Source organism: Triticum aestivum, chromosome 4A (assembly GCF_018294505.1).
Source record: "Triticum aestivum cultivar Chinese Spring chromosome 4A, IWGSC CS RefSeq v2.1, whole genome shotgun sequence".
In the NCBI taxonomy this organism is placed as follows: domain Eukaryota; kingdom Viridiplantae; phylum Streptophyta; class Magnoliopsida; order Poales; family Poaceae; genus Triticum; species Triticum aestivum.
Genome location: NC_057803.1, coordinates 88,592,953 through 88,611,702, shown reverse-complemented (window position 1 = coordinate 88,611,702; position 18,750 = coordinate 88,592,953).

The following is an 18,750-nucleotide window of genomic DNA, read 5'->3' as shown; positions in this document are numbered from 1 at the left end:
AAATTATACATTATTTTCGATCAACAATATGTCATTCACTTATATTTATCAGAAATGTTGTAGTGCTCCCACTTACTTTCTTGTAAATACAGGCTTCACCACAAGTCTGTATAAAACTATATGCTTTGATCAACTCATCAAAGCGTATATTCCAACTCTGAGATGCTTGCACCAGTCCATAGATGGATTGCTGGAGCTTGCACATTTTGTTAGCACCTTTAGGATCGACAAAACCTTCTGGTTGCATCATATACAACTCTTCTTTAAGAAATCCATTAAGGAATGTAGTTTTGACATCCATTTGCTAGATTTCATAAAATGTGGCAATTTTCTAACATGATTCGGACAGACTTAAGCATCGCTATGAGTGAGAAAATCTCATCATAGTCAACACCTTGAACTTTGTCAAAACCTTTTTCGACAAGTCTAGCTTTGTAGATAGTAACACTACTATCAGTGTCCGTCTTCCTCTTGAAGATCCATTTATTTTCTATGACTTTCCGATCATCAGGAAAGTCAACCAAAGTCCACACTTTGTTCTCATACATGGATCTCATCTCAGATTTCATGGCCTCAAGCCATTTCACGGAATCTGGGCTCATCATCGCTTCCTCATAGTTTGTAGGTTTGTCATGGTCAATTAACATGACCTCCAGAACAGGATTACCGTACCACTCTGGTGCGGATCTCATTCTGGTTGACCTACAAGGTTCGGTAGTAACTTGATCTGAAGTTACATGATCATCATCGTTAGCTTCCTCACTAATTGGTGTAGGAGTCATAGAAACAGATTTCTGTGATGAACTAGTTTCCAATAAGGGAGCAGGTACAGTTACCTCATCAAGTTCTACTTTCCTCCCACTCACTTCTTTCGAGAGAAACTCCTTCTCTAGAAAGGATCCATTCTCAACAACAAATATCTTGCCTTTGGATCTGTGATAGAAGGTGTACCCAACAGTTACTTTTGGGTATCCTGTGAAGATGCACTTCTCCGACTTGGGTTTGAGCTTATCAATATGAAACTTTTTCACATGAGCATCGCAACCCCAAACTTTAAGAAACGACAGCTAAGGTTTCTTGCTAAACCACGGTTCATACGGTGTCGTCTCAACGGATTTAGATGGTGCCCTTTTTAATGTGAATGTAGCTGTCTCTAATGCATAACCCCAAAACGATAGTGGTAAATCGGTAAGAGACATCATAGATTGCACTATATCAAATAAAGTACGATTATGACATTCGGACGCACCATTACGATGTGGTGTTCTAGGTGGCATGAGTTTGTGAAACTATTCCACACTGTTTTAATTGAAGACCAAACTCGTAACTCAAATATTCGCCTCTGCGATCAGATCGTAGAAACTTTATTTTCTTGTTACGATGATTTTCCACTTCACTCTGAAATTCTTTAAACTTTTTAAATGTTTCAGACTTATGTTTCTTCAAGTAGATATACCCATATCTGCTCAAATCATCTGTGAAGGTCAATAAATAACGATATCCGCCGCGAGCCTCAACACTCATCGGACCTTATACATCAGTATGTATTATATCCAATAAGTCAGTTGCTCACTCCATTGTTCTGGAGAACAGAGTCTTAGTCATCTTTGCCCATGAGGCATGGTTCGCAAGCATCAACTGATTCATAATCAAGTGATTCCAAAAGCCCATCAGCATGGATTTTCTTCATGCACTTTACACCAATATGACCTAAACGACAGTGCCACAAATAAGTTGCACTATCATTATTAACTTTGCATCTTTTGGCTTCAATATTATGAATATGTGTATCACTACGATCGAGATTCAACAAACCATTTTCATTGGTTGCATAAACATAGAAGGTTTTATTCATGTAAATAGAATAACAATTATTCTCTAACTTAAATGAATAACCATATTGCAATAAACATGATCAAATCATATTCATGCTCAATGCAAACACTAAATAACACTTATTTAGGTTCAACGCTAATCCCGAAAGTATAGGGAGTGTGCGATGATGATCATATCATTCTTGGAACTACTTCCAACACACATCGTTACTTCACCCTTAACCAATCTTTGTTCATTCTGCAACTCCCGTTTCAAGTTACTACTCTTAGCGACTGATGTAACACCCCGGATGTAATTTACCTTATTTGTACTCCAACTCTTGCCGTTTCCGGCACTAAGTTATTCTATTTCATCGTTGTTGGGTTTTTTGTCTCCGTGTGTTTTGTCTTTTTCATGCATCTCATATCATGTCATCATGTGCTTTGCATTTGCATACGTGTTCGTCTCATACATTCGAGCATTTTTCCTGTTGTCCGTATTGCATTCTGGCGCTCCTATGTCCTCCGGTGTCCCTTTCTACCTCTTTTCATGTGCGGGTGTTAAACGTTTTCGGATTGGACCGAGACTTGCCATGCGGTCTTGGTTTACTACCAGTAGACCGCCTGTCAAGTTTCGTGCCATTTGGACTTCGTTTGATACTCCAACGGTTAACAGAGGGACCGAAAAGGCCTCGTGTGTGTTGTAGCCCAACACCCCTCCAAAGTGGCCCAAAACCCACCTAAACCTGTTCCATCATCTAGATCGTTCGATCACGATCGCGTGGCCGCAAACCGCACCTCATTTGGAGCTTCCTAGCTCCCTCTACCTATAAAACTAGGCCTCCCCCGAAAATTCCGGGTCAAAACACCCCTAAACCCTAGATCCGCTCCTCTCCAGCCGTCGGACATGTCCGGAGCCTAGCCGGACACGTCACGCCGCCACCGCCGACCAATCAAGCGCTGCCACGTGGCGCCCGAGCCCACATCTCCGTCCCGCACCCGCCGCGGCCCGCGGGGCCTGAGGCCGGCCCTCCCCGTCGCCGATCCGGGCCGCCGCCTCACGCTCGCGCCGCCCATCGCCTCCAACTCCGGCGATAGAGCCCCGCGCCGGCCACCGCGCGCCATCGCCGGCCACCGCGCCATCGTCGGCACCGCGCCCGACTCCGTCGTCGCGCCCGCATCCGCCCCTCGTCGGCGTCACGCCGCGCCACCGCGCCAGGCGCCAACTCCGCCCGTAGCTCCGGCCACCTCCAAGTCCGGCGACGAACCTTGCTGCTGCGGCCGCCTCTTCCGCCCCGGGTGAACAGTGATTCCGGCCGGCCATCCTCGTAACCCGCGCCAGATCCAGATCTGAGATTTCCCCCTCGGTTGACTTTTTCGTCCCTAAACCCTAGCATTTTTGCATTCTTCCACATGCCATAACTTCCTCATCGTAGCTCTGATTCATGCGTGTAGCATATCAAAATTTTCTTCTCAACGAGTACATCATTTCATCTTATTGCATCATTTTCATTTGAGCTCATCTTGATGCCCGAAATGCTATTGGAAGAGGGCTATGTGAGGATAATTTCAGATCTGTTTCAGTAATTGCACTTTTGTCATTTTTGCCACGATTAATGTGTGCATGCTATGATCATGAGCTCTATATGTGTTTTGAAGAATGCCATGCCATCTTTATAGGGGTGTATGTCATGTATTTTTGTGATCCTTGTGGTGACTAGCACAAGCATGCAAAGTAGCTTACTCAATGATGCTGATTTCAGGGACTTCAAATTTCACTAAGTCCTTGCCCTATCATTATTTTTTATGCCATATGTTCATGTTGTTTCCTAGTGATCCGTGCCTCTTTTGAGGATGATCAGTAAGGATGTTTTGTAGATAATGTTATGCTCTATCCATCCATGTCTTTGTTTCAAATTATGGAGCACCCTAGCTTGAGTCAATCGAGCTCTACTTTTGCTATAAAATGTTCCTGGCAGATTATTAACATGTTTAGCAATTTTGTCGAGCTTGTGGTTGTTGATCCGTGCATGCTATGATGTTGTTCTTTCCATGTCTAGCTTCTATGCCATGTCTGTTTGCTGGGTGTATGCTTAGTTTATCATGCAATGCCTAGTAGTGAGTGCATCGAGCTCGTAAACATGCCTACTTGTTAATCTGTTTTGCATGCTCCAGTTTTTCACCAAGTCTGAATCTGTTTATGTTTTTGCTATGTTCACATGCTTGCAATTGTATTTTCTGATCCCTTTTGACTCATGGTCACTAAGGGACTTTTGTTATATGCTTAGATTAGCTTCATACCATTCCTTGCTTTGCCATGATATGTTCCTGTAGCATATAGTTATCGTGCTCTAAACATTGCTTCCTGATGATAAATTCCTGACATGCTGTTAATTTCACTAAGTCTGAAACCTGTTATCTTTTGCATTTTTGCCATGCTTGTTTGAGCTTGCTATTGAGTGAATTAGCCGTAGCTCAGTGTTCATCTTTTGTCAAGCATTATGAGTGGATCCCTGCCATGTATTTTGTTGCCATGTTTGAGTGCAGTAGCTTATCTATCTTGATGCATTTAGGAGGCTACTTGCTGTTTATTGCAGACTGGTGCCATGTTTGTTTTGCTTGCCATTTCCAAACCGTGCATCCAATTCCGGTGATCTTTATATCGATTTCGACCGAAATCACCTCACCTTTCCAGTGGCACTCTTGGATTTCCAGGTTGAGGCCAGGTTCAATCATTCCTTTCCAAATCATGCATATGCATCGCATATTGCATCCCGCATATCATACCATGTTTGCATCATGTTGCTTGAGCATTGCACGTGGTTGATTGTGTTCCTTTTTATTTGTTGTTCTTGCTTTGGGTAGAGCCAGGAGACGAGTACGTGAACAAGGAGCCCGTTGAGTACGCTTACGAGGATCAAGTCAACTCTGAGAACTTTGCAGGCAAGATGACCATACCCTCGAAATCACTTTTATCTTTGCTTACTAGATGCTCGCTCTTTTGCTATGCCTATGCTATGATACCTACCACTTGCTTATCATGCCTCCCATATTGCCATGTCAAACCTCTAACCCACCATGTCCTAGCAAACCGTTGTTTGGCTATGTTACCGCTTTGCTCAGCCCCTCTTATAGCGTTGCTAGTTGCAGGTGAAGATTGGAGATCGTTCCTTGTTGGAACATGTTTATTGTTGGGATATCACTATATTAATCTTGTTTATCTTAATGCACCTATATACTTAGTAAAGGGTGGAAGGCTCGGCCTTATGCCTGGTGTTTTGTTCCACTCTTGCCGCCCAAGTTTCCTTCATATCGGTGTTATGTTCCCGGATTTTGCGTTCCTTACATGGTTGGGTTATAATGGGAACCCCTTGACAGTTCGCCTTGAATAAAACTCCTCCAGCAATGCCCAACCTTGGTTTTACCATTTGCCACCTAGCCTCTTTTTCCCTTGGGTTTCCGGAGCCCAAGGGTCATCTTTATTAAACCCCCCTGGGACAGTGCTCCTCTAAGTGTTGGTCCGACCGAATAGACTGTGGGGCCACCTCGGGGCAAATTGTTGGTTTTACTCGTAGGATGTCTCATCTGAGTGTGCCCTGAGAACGAGATATGTGCAGCTCCTATCGGGATTTGTCGGCACATTCGGGCGGTGTTGCTGGACTTGTTTTACCATTGTCAAGGATGTCTTGTAACCGGGATACCGAGTCTGATCGGATTGTCTTGGGAGAAGGGATATCCTTCGTTGACCGTGAGAGCTTGTGATGGGCTAAGTTGGGACTCCCCTGCAGGGATTTGAACTTTCGAAAGTCGTGCCCGCGGTTATGGGCAGATGGGAATTTGTTAATGTCCGGTTGTAGATAACATGAAACTTAACTTAATTAAAATGCACCAACCGCGTGTGTAACCGTGATGGTCTCTTCTCGGCGGAGTCCGGGAAGTGAACACGGTGTTGGAGTAATGTTTGATGTAGGTTGTTCTAGGATCACTTCTTGATCATAGTTGTTCGACCGTGCTTTTGCCTTCTCTTCTCGCTCTCATTTGCGTATGTTTAGCCACCATATATGCTAGTTGCTTGCTGCAGCTCCACATCATACCTTACCTTAACTATAAGCTTAAATAGTCTTGATGGCGAGGGTGTGAGATTGCTGAGTCCCCATGACTCACAGATTACTTCCAAAACCAGATGCAGGGACCGATGATACCACTCTAGATGATATGACCGAGCTCAAGTGGGAGTTCGATGAAGACTCTCGTCGTTACTACGTGTCTTTCCCAGATGATCAGTAGTGGTGCCCAGTTGGGGCGATCGGGGACTTTGTCGCATTTGGGGGTTGATCTTTATTTTGGTTCCATAGTCGGACCTTGAGTGTATTGGATGAATGTAATGACTTATTTATGTATTTGTGTGATGTGGCGAGTATAAGCTAACTATGTATCTTTTCCCTTATTATATTACATGGGTTATTTGCGAAGATTACCTCACTTGCAACATTGCTTTCAATGCGGTTATGCCTCTAAGTCATGCTTCGACATGTGGGAGATATAGCCGCATCGAGGGCGTTACAAGTTGGTAATCAAAGCCTTCCCCGACCTTAGGAGCCCCCTGCTTGATCGAATCATTGGCGTTGTTGAGTCTAGAAAAATGTTTTGAGTCATTTAGGATTATATATATCGAAGAGTAGGACTTATTTTTACTCCTCAGTCCCTTCTTCGCTCTGGTGAGGCATCTTGACGTAGAGTTTTGACTCTTCTCTTCTCAAATTTCACTAAAAAAAATTTAGGATCACGCGGGTATCTTGGAATCGTTCCGATGGTTTTGTGACGAGAACATTGTTCTTGGTGCCTCCTGACATTTAGGGGTTGTGGCAGTGTCCCGGGGAGTTGAGCTCCGAGGTGTTGTCGTCACAATTTTATCATTGAGATTCTGGAATACCTGAGTTTCGCCGACATCGAAAATCTCTTTTATGCAGTTGTTGGTGAGATAACCTCGACGCCACCCAGTACTGGGGCGGGAGTTCGGGAGTATTGCCATAACTCGTATAACGGATGCTTTTCGAAGGTTGAGGTAGATGATTTCCGAAGGTTTCTTGGTTATGTGTTGAAGGATGGATACAGCTGGATATAGGATTTGCTAGCTTTGGCTGAGATATTATGCTTCCCCTGTATCCCCAACACCTGATTGCATAACCAGGAAGGTTCGGGAGTTTAATAGGTGGGAATTCTTGTAGCTCTAGTACTTCTTCCGTGGATATTTGGTTTGTGATTGGGTAATCCTCACCAAGTATTTTCTCTCGTACGTACCTTGTTGTTTTATTCTTCTACCTCTATCTAAGTGGCTTCTCAATTTATGGAAATGTGACCATTTCGATTGGAATTCATTCATTCATTTTGTTCGGATGTGAAGACTATAAGTTGCAATTTCGATCCTTTTGATTCAGCTTCATTATTTGTCTGTCAAGATGCTAACGGATGTCACCCTCTTCAGGATGGCTCCTGCTAAGGGTCAGAATTAGGATCCGCCACCACCACCTCCACCTTCGGAGGCATGGCAAGCTGTGATGGCTGCTACCAATGCAAACACGCAGCTGATCATGCAAATTCTGCAAGAGCGCAACAAAGGGAATCATGGCCATGGCAACAATCAAAATCAGTTTGCTACACTCAACCAGTTCCTTGCTAACCAGCCAAAGACCTTCAGCAACTGTGTTGAGGCCTCAGACGCTGATGATTGGCTTGTGGATATATGCAAGCATTTCGAGTGCAGCAATGTCAGGCCTGAGGACTTTGTCAAGTTTGCCTCTTTCCAACTCAAAGACCAAGCTGCAGAATGGTTTCAGCAATACAAAGATTCCAGAGGAGGCCGTGTGATTACCTAGGATGAATTCCGTCAAGACTTGAAATCTCATCACATTCCTCAGAGTGTTGTTGAGAGCAAGCGTGAGGAATTCCGCAACCTGAAGCAAGGCATCTTGTCTGTTTACCAGTATAACATCATGTTCCAGAAGCTCGCTCGTTTCACCAAGCAGGACGTCCCTGACGAGAAGAGCATGATTTATCAGTTTAGGGGTGGCCTCAGAGAAGATCTCCAACTAGCTCTCGTCCTTTTTGAGCCGAAGAAGTATGATGAGTTCTACAATATGGCACTAAGCAAGAGGTTGCTCAACTCAAGTGCGATGCTTCCAAGAAGCGAGTCAGAGATGCAACTCCTTCTTCCTCAACTCAAGTGGCTAAGTAGCAAAAGTACTGGCTGCCTCCTCCTCCGTTCTGTCAGCCTTATCAGCAGAAGAGCAAAGGTGGCAATGGATCTTCCCACCCACCCAACCCAGGCTTTCAGAACAAGACTTCTTCTCAAGCTCCAAGATCAAGTTCTCCGTATCACCGTCCGCTCTCGAAGGTCACGTGCAACAAGTGTCAGCAGAAGGGTCACTACGCCAACAAATGCTTAAATCAGAGGCGTCTTCCTCCTCCTCCTCCTGTGAGATCTGCTAGTACCGCAGTGGTCAAGCATAACCCCAAGCACGCCAAGGTCAACTTGATGAATGCAGCTCAGGCAGAGGACTCGTCAGATGTCATCATGGGTAACCTTCCTGTTAATGATGTTCCTGCAAAAGTACTTTTTGACACTGGTGCATCGCATTCTTTCTTGTCATTCCCATTTGCATCGAAGCACAATGTTGATACCGAGGTTATGCCCAAAGTCATGCAAGTTGTTTCTCCTGGCAAGCTTTTGACTTCTAGTTTGGTTGCTCCCGATGTCTTTATCATGTTGGGCGACTACAAGTTTCTGTCCTCTCCAGTGGTCCTTGGTAACTCGGATATTGATCTTATTCTTGGAATGGGTTGGCTTTCTAAGCACAAGGCTCACCTTGATTGTGCTGCCAGGCAGATTCAATTGACTCATTTGTTTGAGGATGTTATTGTCTTTGCCGCAAGGGATGATACCATCCGACTGTTTTCTCTCAATGAGAAGGGCGAGCTGGATGCCATCTCTCAAATTCCAGTCGTTTGCGAATATCAAGACGTCTTTCTAGAGGAGCTTCCAGGAATGCCTCCGCACTGGCCAATTGAATTCGTCATCGATCTTGAGCCTGGCACAGAACCTGTTTGCAAACGTCCTTACAAGCTTGGACCTGAAGAGTTGAAGGAGCTGAAGAAGCAACTCGATATTCAAGAGCGAATGGGTCTCATCCGACCAAGTTCTTCTCCATGGGGTTGTGGTGTTCTTTTTGTGAAGAAGAAGGATGGAACGGACCGACTCTATGTCGACTACCGTCCATTGAACAAGAATACCATAAAGAACAAGTACCCACTTCCCAATATCAATGAGCTGTTTGAACAACTCAAAGGTGCTCAAGTATTCTCCAAGCTTCATCTCCGTATGGGCTATCATCAGATTCGCATTCGTGAACAAGATATCCCCAAGACAGCATTTGGAACAAGCTATGGTTCATATGAATACACTGTAATGTCTTTCGGCCTCGTCAATGCTCCTCCAACATTCTCTTGCATGATGAATTTCATCTTCAACGCCTACACAAATGACTTCGTCTTGGTCTACCTCGATGACATTTTGGTCTTTTCCAAGAACAAGGAAGATCATGCCAAGCACTTGCATTTGGTGTTGGATAAGCTCAGAGAACATCAGTTCTATGCCAAGTTTTCAAAGTGCGAGTTTTGGCTCGATGAGGTTCTCTACCTTGGGCATATCATCTCTACCAAGGGCATTGCTGTGAATCCTGAGAAGGTGTCTGCAATTGTGAATTGGGAACCACCTCAGAACGTGAAGCAACTCCGCAGCTTCCTTGGGCTCGCAAGCTATTGTCGAAGGTTCGTTGAGAACTTTTCAAAGATCACGAAGCCTCTTTCCAACCTTCTCCAGAAGCGTGTGAAGTACGCCTGGTCTCCTGAATGTGACATCGCTTTCAACACCCTGAAAGATAAGTTAGTCACTGCTCCAGTTCTGACTCCTCCTGATGAATCCAAACCGTTCGAGGTCTTCTATGATGCTTCCCTTCAAGGTCTTGGTGCAGTGTTGATGCAAGAGAAGAAAGTTGTGGCCTATACCTCTCGCCAGTTGAAGCCCAATGAAAAGAACTACCCCACTCATGACCTCGAGTTGGCGGCAGTTGTTCATGCTCTTTTAACTTTGAGACATCTCTTATTGGGACGAAAAGTGGACAGCTTCACTGATCATAAGAGTCTCAAGTACATCTTCACTCAGCCAAACCTCAACCTCAGGCAGACTTGTTGGGTCGAAATGATTCAAGAGTATAATTCGAGTATCGAATATACTCCAGGCAAGGCCAATGTAATTGCTGACGCATTGAGCAGGAAGGCTTACTGCAACAGTCTGATTCTCAAGCCTTACCAACCCAAGCTTTGTGAAGCGTTCCGCAAACTCAATCTGCAAGTTGTTCCTCAAGGTTTCCTCGCCAACCTCCAAGTCTCTCCTACTTTGGAAGATCAGATTCGCGAGGCTTAACTTCTTGATGCTATGGTGAAGAAGGTGAAGATTGGGATTGCCAAGAGTCAACCCAAGTACAAGTGCTATCGTCTTGATGAGAAGGATACTCTATTCTTCGAGGATCGCATTGTTGTGCCTAAAGGTGACCTTCGTAAAGTCATTATGAACGAGGCTCACAATTCACTCCTCTCTATCCACCCTGGAAGTACAAAGATGTACCATGATCTCAAGCAGTCATATTGGTGGACTCGAATGAAGCGAGAGATTGCTCAGTTCGTGAATGAATGTGATGTCTGCAGAAGAGTGAAGGCAGAACACCAACGGCCAGCTGGTCTCCTCCAACCTCTTGCCATTCCAGAATGGAAGTTTGACCATATTGAGATGGACTTTGTGACTGGATTTCCAAAGTCCAAGCATGGTAATGATGCTATCTTCGTTGTCATCGACAAACTTACTAAAGTGGCTCATTTCCTTCCTATCAAAGAATCCATCACAACAGCTCAATTTGCAGAGCTATATACCTCCCGGATTGTCTCTCTGCACGGCATTCCGCAGTTGATATCTTCAGATCGTGGCAACATCTTCACCTCTAAGTTCTGGGATTCTTTTCAGAAGGCCATTGGCACCAACATCCATTTCAGCACAGCTTTTCATCCTCAAACTAGTGGCCAAGTCGAGAGAGTAAATCAAATTCTTGAAGATATGCTCAGGGCTTGCGTCATCTCTTTCGGTATGAAGTGGTAAGATTGTCTTCCATATGCCGGGTTCTCCTACAACAACAGCTTTCAAGCGAGTTCGGGCAAGGCCCCATTTGAAATTCTCTATGGCAGGAAGTGTCGTACTCCTCTTAACTGGTCAGAGACTGGTGAACGTCAACTTCTTGGCAATGACTTGATCACAGAGGCAGAAGAGATGTGCAAAGTCATTCGTGATAATCTCAAAGCCGCGCAATCGCGCTAGAAGAGTTATTATGATAGCAAGCATCGTGACTTGGCTTTCGAGATCGGAGACCATGTCTACCTCCGCGTCTCTCCAATGAAAGGTACTCGTCGCTTCGGTATCAAAGGGAAGCTTGCCCCTAGACACGTGGGTCCTTTCAAGATCTTAAGCAAGAGAGGCGATCTCGCCTATCAACTTGAGCTTCCCTCCAACTTTGCAAACGTGCATGACGTGTTTCACGTGTCTCAACTCCGCAAGTGCTTCAAGACCCCTTACCGCACTATCAACTTCGAAGACATTGATCTCCAAGAAGACATGTCTTATCGTGAGCACCCAGTTGCTAATCTTGAAGAAACTGAGCGCAAGACTCGCAACAAGTCAATCAAATTCCTCAAAGTCAAGTGGTCACATCATTCCGACCGTGAAGCCACCTGGGAATGCGAGGATCACCTCTGTTCTGAGTACCCGAAGTTTTTCCAGTCCTAGATCTCGGGACGAGATCCTTTCGTAGTGGTGGAGTGTTGTAACACCCCGGATGTAATTTACCTTATTTGTACTCCAACTCTTGTCATTTCCAACACTAAGTTATTCTATTTCATCATTGTCGGGTTTTTTTGTCTCCGTGTGTTTTGTCTTTGTCATGCATCTCATATCATGTCATCATGTGCTTTGCATTTGCATACGTGTTCGTCTCATGCATTCGAGCATTTTCCCCGTTGTCCGTTTTGCATTCCGGCGCTCCTATGTCCTCCGGTGTCCCTTTCTACCTCTTTTCGTGTGCGGGTGTTAAACGTTTTCGGATTGGACCAAGACTTGCCATGCGGCCTTGCTTTACTACCGGTAGACCGCATGTCAAGTTTCGTGCCATTTGGACTTCGTTTGATACTCCAACGGTTAACCGAGGGACCAAAAAGACCTCGTGTGTTGCAGCCCAACACCCCTCCAAAGTGGTCCAAAACCCACCTAAACCTATTCCATCATCTAGATCATTCGATCACGAGCGCGTGGCTGCAAACCGTGCCTCATTTGGAGCTTCCTAGCTCCCTCTACCTATAAAACTAGCCCTCCGCCGAAAATTTCGGGTCAAAACACCCCTAAACCCTAGATCCGCTCCTCTCCAGCTGCCGGACATGTCCGGAGCCTAGCCGGACACATCGCGCCACCGCCATTGACCAATCAAGTGCCGCCACGTGGCGCCCGAGCCCCACATTGCCGTCACGCACCCGCCACGGCCCGCGGGGCCCGAGGCCGGCCCTCCCCGCCGCCGATCCGGGCCGCCGCCTCCTCACGCCCGCGCCGCCCATCGCCTCCAGCTCCGGCGACAAAGCCCCACGCCAGCCACCGCGCGCCATCGCCGGCCCCGACCCGACTCCGACGTCGCGCCCGCGTCCGCCCCTCGCCAGCGTCACGCTGCGCCACCGCGCCAAGCGCCAACTCCGCCCGTAGCTCCGGCCACCTCCAAGTCCGGCGATGAACCTCGCTGCTCCGGCCGCCTCTTCCGCCCCGGGTGAACAGTGATTCTGGCCGGCCATCCTCGTGACCCGTGCCGGATCCCGATCTAAGATTTCCCCCTCGTTGACTTTTTCGTCCCTAAACCCTAGCATTTTTGCATTCTTCCACATGCCATAACTTCCTCATCGTAGCTCCGATTCGTGCATGTAGCATATCAAAATGTTCTTCTCGACGAGTACATCATTTCATCTCATTGCATCATTTTCATTTGAGCTCATCTTGATGCCCGAAATGTAGTTGGAAGAGGGCTATGTGAGGATAATTTTAGATCTGTTTCAGCAATTGCACTTTTGTCATTTTTGCCATGATTAATGTGTGCATGCTATGATCTTGAGCTCTACATGTGTTTTGAAGAATGACATGCCATCTTTATAGGGGTTTATGCCATGTATTTTTGTGATCCTTGTGGTGACTAGCACAAGCATGCAAAGTAGCTTACTCAATGATGCTGATTTCAGGGACTTTGAATTTCACTAAGTTCTTGCCCTGTCATTATTTTTATGCCATATGTTCATGTTGTTTCCTAGTGATCCGTGCCTCTTTTGAGGATGATCAGTAAGGATGTTTTGTAGATAATGTTATGCTCTGTCCATCCATGTCTTTGTTTGCAATTATGGAGCAACCTAGCTTGAGTCAATCGAGCTCTACTTTTGCTATAAAATGTTCCTGGCAGATTATTAACATGTTTAGCAATTTTGCCGAGCTTGTGGTTGTTGATCCGTGCATGCTATGATGTTGTTCTTGCCATGTCTAGCTTCTATGCCATGTCTATTTTCTGGGTGTATGCTTAGTTTATATGCAATGCCTCGTAGTGAGTGCATCGAGCTCATAAACATGCCTACTTGATATCTGTTTTGCCATGCTCCAGTTTTTCCCTAAGTCTGAATCTGTTCATATTTTTGCTATGTTCACATGCTTGCAACTGTATTTTATGATCCCTTTTGACTCATGGTCACTAAGGGACTTTTGTTATATACTTAGATTAGCTTCATACCATGCCTTGCTTTGCCATGAAATATTCCTGTAGCATATAGTTATCGTGCTTTAAACATTGCTTCCTGATGATAAATTCCTCACATGCTGTTAATTTCACCAAGTCTAAAACCTGTTATCTTTTGCATTTTTGCCATGCTTGTTTGAGCTTGCTATTGAGTGAATTAGCCGTAGCTCAGTGTTCATCTTTTGTCAAGCATTATGAGTGGATCCCTGCCATGTATTTTGTTTCCATGTTTGAGTGCAGTAGCTTATCTATCTTGATGCATTTAGGAGGCTACTTGTTGTTTATCGCAGACCGGTGCCATGTTTGTTTTGCTTGCCATTTCCAAACAGTGCATCCGATTCCGGTGATCTTTATATCGATTTCGACCGAAATCAACTCACCTTTCTAGTGGCACTCTTGGATTTCCAAGTTGAGGCCAGGTTCAATCATTTCTTTCCAAATCATGCATATGCATCGCATATCACATCCCGCATATCATACCATGTTTGCATCATGTTGCTTGAGCATTGCACGTGGTTGATTGTGTTCCTTTTTGTTTGTTGTTCTTGCTTTGGGTAGAGCCGGGAGACGAGTACATGAACAAGGAGCCCGTTGAGTACGCTTACGAGGATCAAGTCAACTCTGAGAACTTTGCAGGCAAGATGACCATACCCTCGAAATCACTTCTATCTTTGCTTGCTAGATGCTCGCTCTTTTTCTATGCCTATGCTACGATACCTACCACTTGCTTATCATGCCTCCCATATTGCCATGTCAAACCTCTAACCCACCATGTCCTAGCAAACTGTTGTTTGGCTATGTTACCACTTTGCTCAGCCCCTCTTATAGCGTTGCTAGTTGCAGGTGAAGATTGGAGATCATTCCTTGTTGGAACATGTTTATTGTTGGGATATCACTATATTTACCTTGTTTATCTTAATGCACCTATATACTTGGTAAAGGGTGGAAGGCTCGGCCTTATGCCTGGTGTTTTGTTCCATTCTTGCTGCCCTAGTTTCCGTCATATCGGTGTTATGTTCCTGGATTTTGCGTTCCTTACACGGTTGGGTTATAATGGGAACCCCTTGACAGTTCGCCTTGAATAAAACTCCTCCAGCAATGCCCAACCTTGGTTTTACCATTTGCCACCTAGCCTCTTTTTCCCTTGGGTTTCCGGAGCCCAAGGGTCATCTTTATTAAACCCCCCTGGGCCAGTGCTCCTCTGAGTGTTGGTCCGACCGAGTAGACTGCGGGGCCACCTTGGGGCAACTTGAGGGTTGGTTTTACTCGTAGGATGCCTCATCTGAGTGTGCCATGAGAACGAGATATGTGCAGCTCCTATCGGGATTTGTCGGCACATTCGGGCGGTGTTGCTGGACTTGTTTTACCATTGTCGAGGATGTCTTGTAACCAGGATGCCGAGTCTGATCGGATTATCTTGGGAGAAGGAATATCCTTCATTGACCGTGAGAGCTTGTGATGGGCTAAGTTGGGACTCCCCTGCAGGGATTTGAACTTTCGAAAGTCATGCCCACGGTTATGGGCAGATGGAAATTTGTTAATGTCCGGTTGTAGATAACATGAAACTTAACTTAATTAAAATGCACCAACCGCGTGTGTAACTGTGATGGTCTCTTCTCGGCGGAGTCCGGGAAGTGAACACGGTGTTGGAGTAATGTTTGACGTAGGTTGTTCTAGGATCACTTCTTGATCATAGTTGTTCGACCATGCTTTTGCCTTCTCTTCTCACTCTCATTTGTGTATGTTTAGCCACCATATATGCTAGTCGCTTGCTGCAGCTCCACATCGTACCTTACCTTACCTATAAGCTTAAGTAGTCTTGATCGCGAGGGTGTGAGATTGCTGAGTCCCCATGACTCATAGAGTACTTCCAAAACCAGATGCAGGGACCGATGATACCGCTCCAGATGATATGACCGAGCTCAAGTGGGAGTTCGATGAAGACTCTCGTCGTCACTACGTGTCTTTCCCAGATGATCAGTATTGGTGCCTAGTTGGGGCGATCGGGGACTTTGTCGCATTTGGGGGTTGATCTTTATTTTGGTTCTATAGTCGGACCTTGAGTGTATTGGATGAATGTAATGACTTATTTATGTATTTGTGTGACGTGGCGAGTGTAAGCTAACTATGTATCTTTTCCCTTATCATACTACATGGGTTGTTTGTGAAGATTACCTCACTTGCGACATTGCTTTCAATGCGGTTATGCCTCTAAGTCGTGCTTCGACACATGGGAGATATAGCCGCATCGAGGGCATTACAACTGAACTAGTATCAAATACCGAGGGGTTGCTATAAACACTAGTAAATTACACATCAATAACATGTATATCCAATATACTTTTGTTCACTTCGCATCCTTCTTATCCGCCAAATACTTGGGGCAGTTCGGCTTCTAGTGACTAGTCCCTTCGCAGTAAAAGCACTTAGTCTCAGGCTTAGGTCCAGACTTGGGCTTCTTCACTTGAGCAGCAACTTGCTTGTCATTCTTCTTGAAGTTCCCCTTCTTCCCTTTACCCTTTTCTTGAAACTAGTGGTCTTCTTAACCATCAACACTTGATGCTTTTCTTGATTTCTACCTTCATCGATTTCAGCATCACGGAGAGCTTGGGAATCGTTTCCGTTATCCCTTGAATATTATAGTTCATCACGAAGTTCTAGCAACTTGGTGATAGTGACTAGAGAACTATGCCAATCACTATCTTATTTGGAAGATTAACTCCCACTTGATTCAAGTGATTGTGGTACTCAGACAATCTGAGCACATGCTTACTGGTTCAGCTATTCTCCTCCATCTTGTAGGCAAAGTAATGTGAGGGGTCTCATACCTCTCGACACGGGCATGAGTATGAAATACCAATTTCAACTCTTGGAACATCTTATATGCTCCGTGGCTTTCAAAACATTTTTGAAGTCCTGGTTCTAAGCCATAAAGCATGGTGCACTAAACTATCAAGTAGTTATCATACCGAGCTTTTGTCAAAAACATTCAAACCGTCTGCATCTGCTCCTACAATAGTTCTGTCACCTAGCGGTGCATCAAGGACATAATACTTCTGTGCAACAATGAGGATAATCCCCAGATCACGGAGCTAATCCGCATCTTTGCTACTAACATATTTCAACTTATTTTTCTCTAGGAACATATCAAAATTAAAACAGGGGAGCTAAACACGAGCTATTGATCTACAACATAGATATGCTAATACTACCAGGACTAAGTTCATGATAAATTAAAGTTCAATTAATCATATTACTTAAGAACTTCCACTTAGATAGACATCCCTCTGATCATCTAAGTGATCACGTGATCCAAATCAACTAAACCATGTCCGATCATCACGTGAGATGGAGTAGTTTTCAATGGTGAACATTACTATGTTGATCATATCTACTATATGATTCACGCTCGACCTTTCGGTCTCAGTGTTCCCAGGCCATATCTGCATATGCTATGCTCTTCAAGTTTAACCCGAGTATTCTACATGTGAAAAACTGGCTTGCACCCGTTGTAGATGAACATAGAGCTTATCACACCAGATCATCACGTGGTGTCTCGGTACAATGAACTTTGGCAACAGTGCATACTCAGGGAGAACACTTTTATCTTGAAATTTAGTGAGAGATCATCTTATAATGCTACTGTCAATCAAAGAAAAATAAGATGTATAAAAGATAAACATCACATGCAATCCTAATATGTGACATGATATGGCCATCATCATCTTGTGCTTTTGATCTCCATCTCCAAAGTACTGTCATGATCTCCATTGTTACCGGCATGACACTATGATCTCTATCATCTTGATCTTTTATCAATGTGTCGTCACATGGTTGTCTCACCAGCTATTGCTTTTGCAACTATTGCTACCGTATAGCGATAAAGTAAAGCAATTACATAGCACTTGCATCTTATGCAAATAAAGAGACAACCATAAGGCTCCTGCCAGTAGCCGATAACTTTAACAAAACATGATCATCTCATACAACAATTTATATTTCATCACGTCTTGACCATATCACATCACAACATGCCCTGCAAAAACAAGTTAGACGTCCTCTACTTTGTTGTTGCAAGTTTTACATGGCTGCTACGGGCTGAGCAAGAACCGTTCTTACCTACGCATCAAAACCACAATGATAGTTCGTCAAGTTAGTGCTGTTTTAACCTTCACAAGGACCGGGCGTAGCCACACTCGGTTCAACTAAAGTTGGAGAAACTGACACCCGCCAGCCATCTGTGTGCAAAGCACGTTGGTAGAACCAGTCTCGCGTAAGCGTACGCGTAATGTCGGTCCGGGCCGCTTCATCCAACAATATCGCCAAACAAAGTATGACATGCTGGTAAGCAGTATTACTTGTATCGCCCACAACTCACTTGTGTTCTACTCGTGCATATAACATCTACGCATAAACCTGGCTCGGATGCCACTGTTGGGGAACGTAGTAATTTCAAAAAAAATCCTACACACACTCAGGATCATGGTGATGCATAGCAACGAGAGGGGAGAGTGTGTCCATGTACCCTCGTAGACAGAAAGCGGAAGCGTTAGCACAACGCAGTTGATGTAGTCATACGTCTTCACGATCCGACCGATCCAAGTACCGAACGTACGACACCTCCGAGTTCAGCACACGTTCAGCTCGATGACGTCCTGCGAACTCTGATCCAGCAGAACTTCACGGGAGAGTTTCGTCAGCACGACGGCGTGATGACGGTGATGATGTTGCTACCGATGCAGGGCTTCGCCTAAGCACCGCTGCGATATAACCGAGGTGGAATATGGTGGAGGGGGCACCACACACGGCTGGAATAGATCAACAGATCAACTTGTGTGTCTTGGGGTGCCCCCTACCCCCGTATATAAAGGAGGAAGGGAGGAGGAGGCCGGCCCTAGGAGGGGCGCGCCAAGGGAGTAGGATTCCTACTCCTAGTAGGAGTAGGTTTCCTTCTTTCCTAGTCCAACTAGGAGAAGGGGGAAAGGAGGGGGAGGGAAGAATGAAGGGAGAGGGGGCCGCGC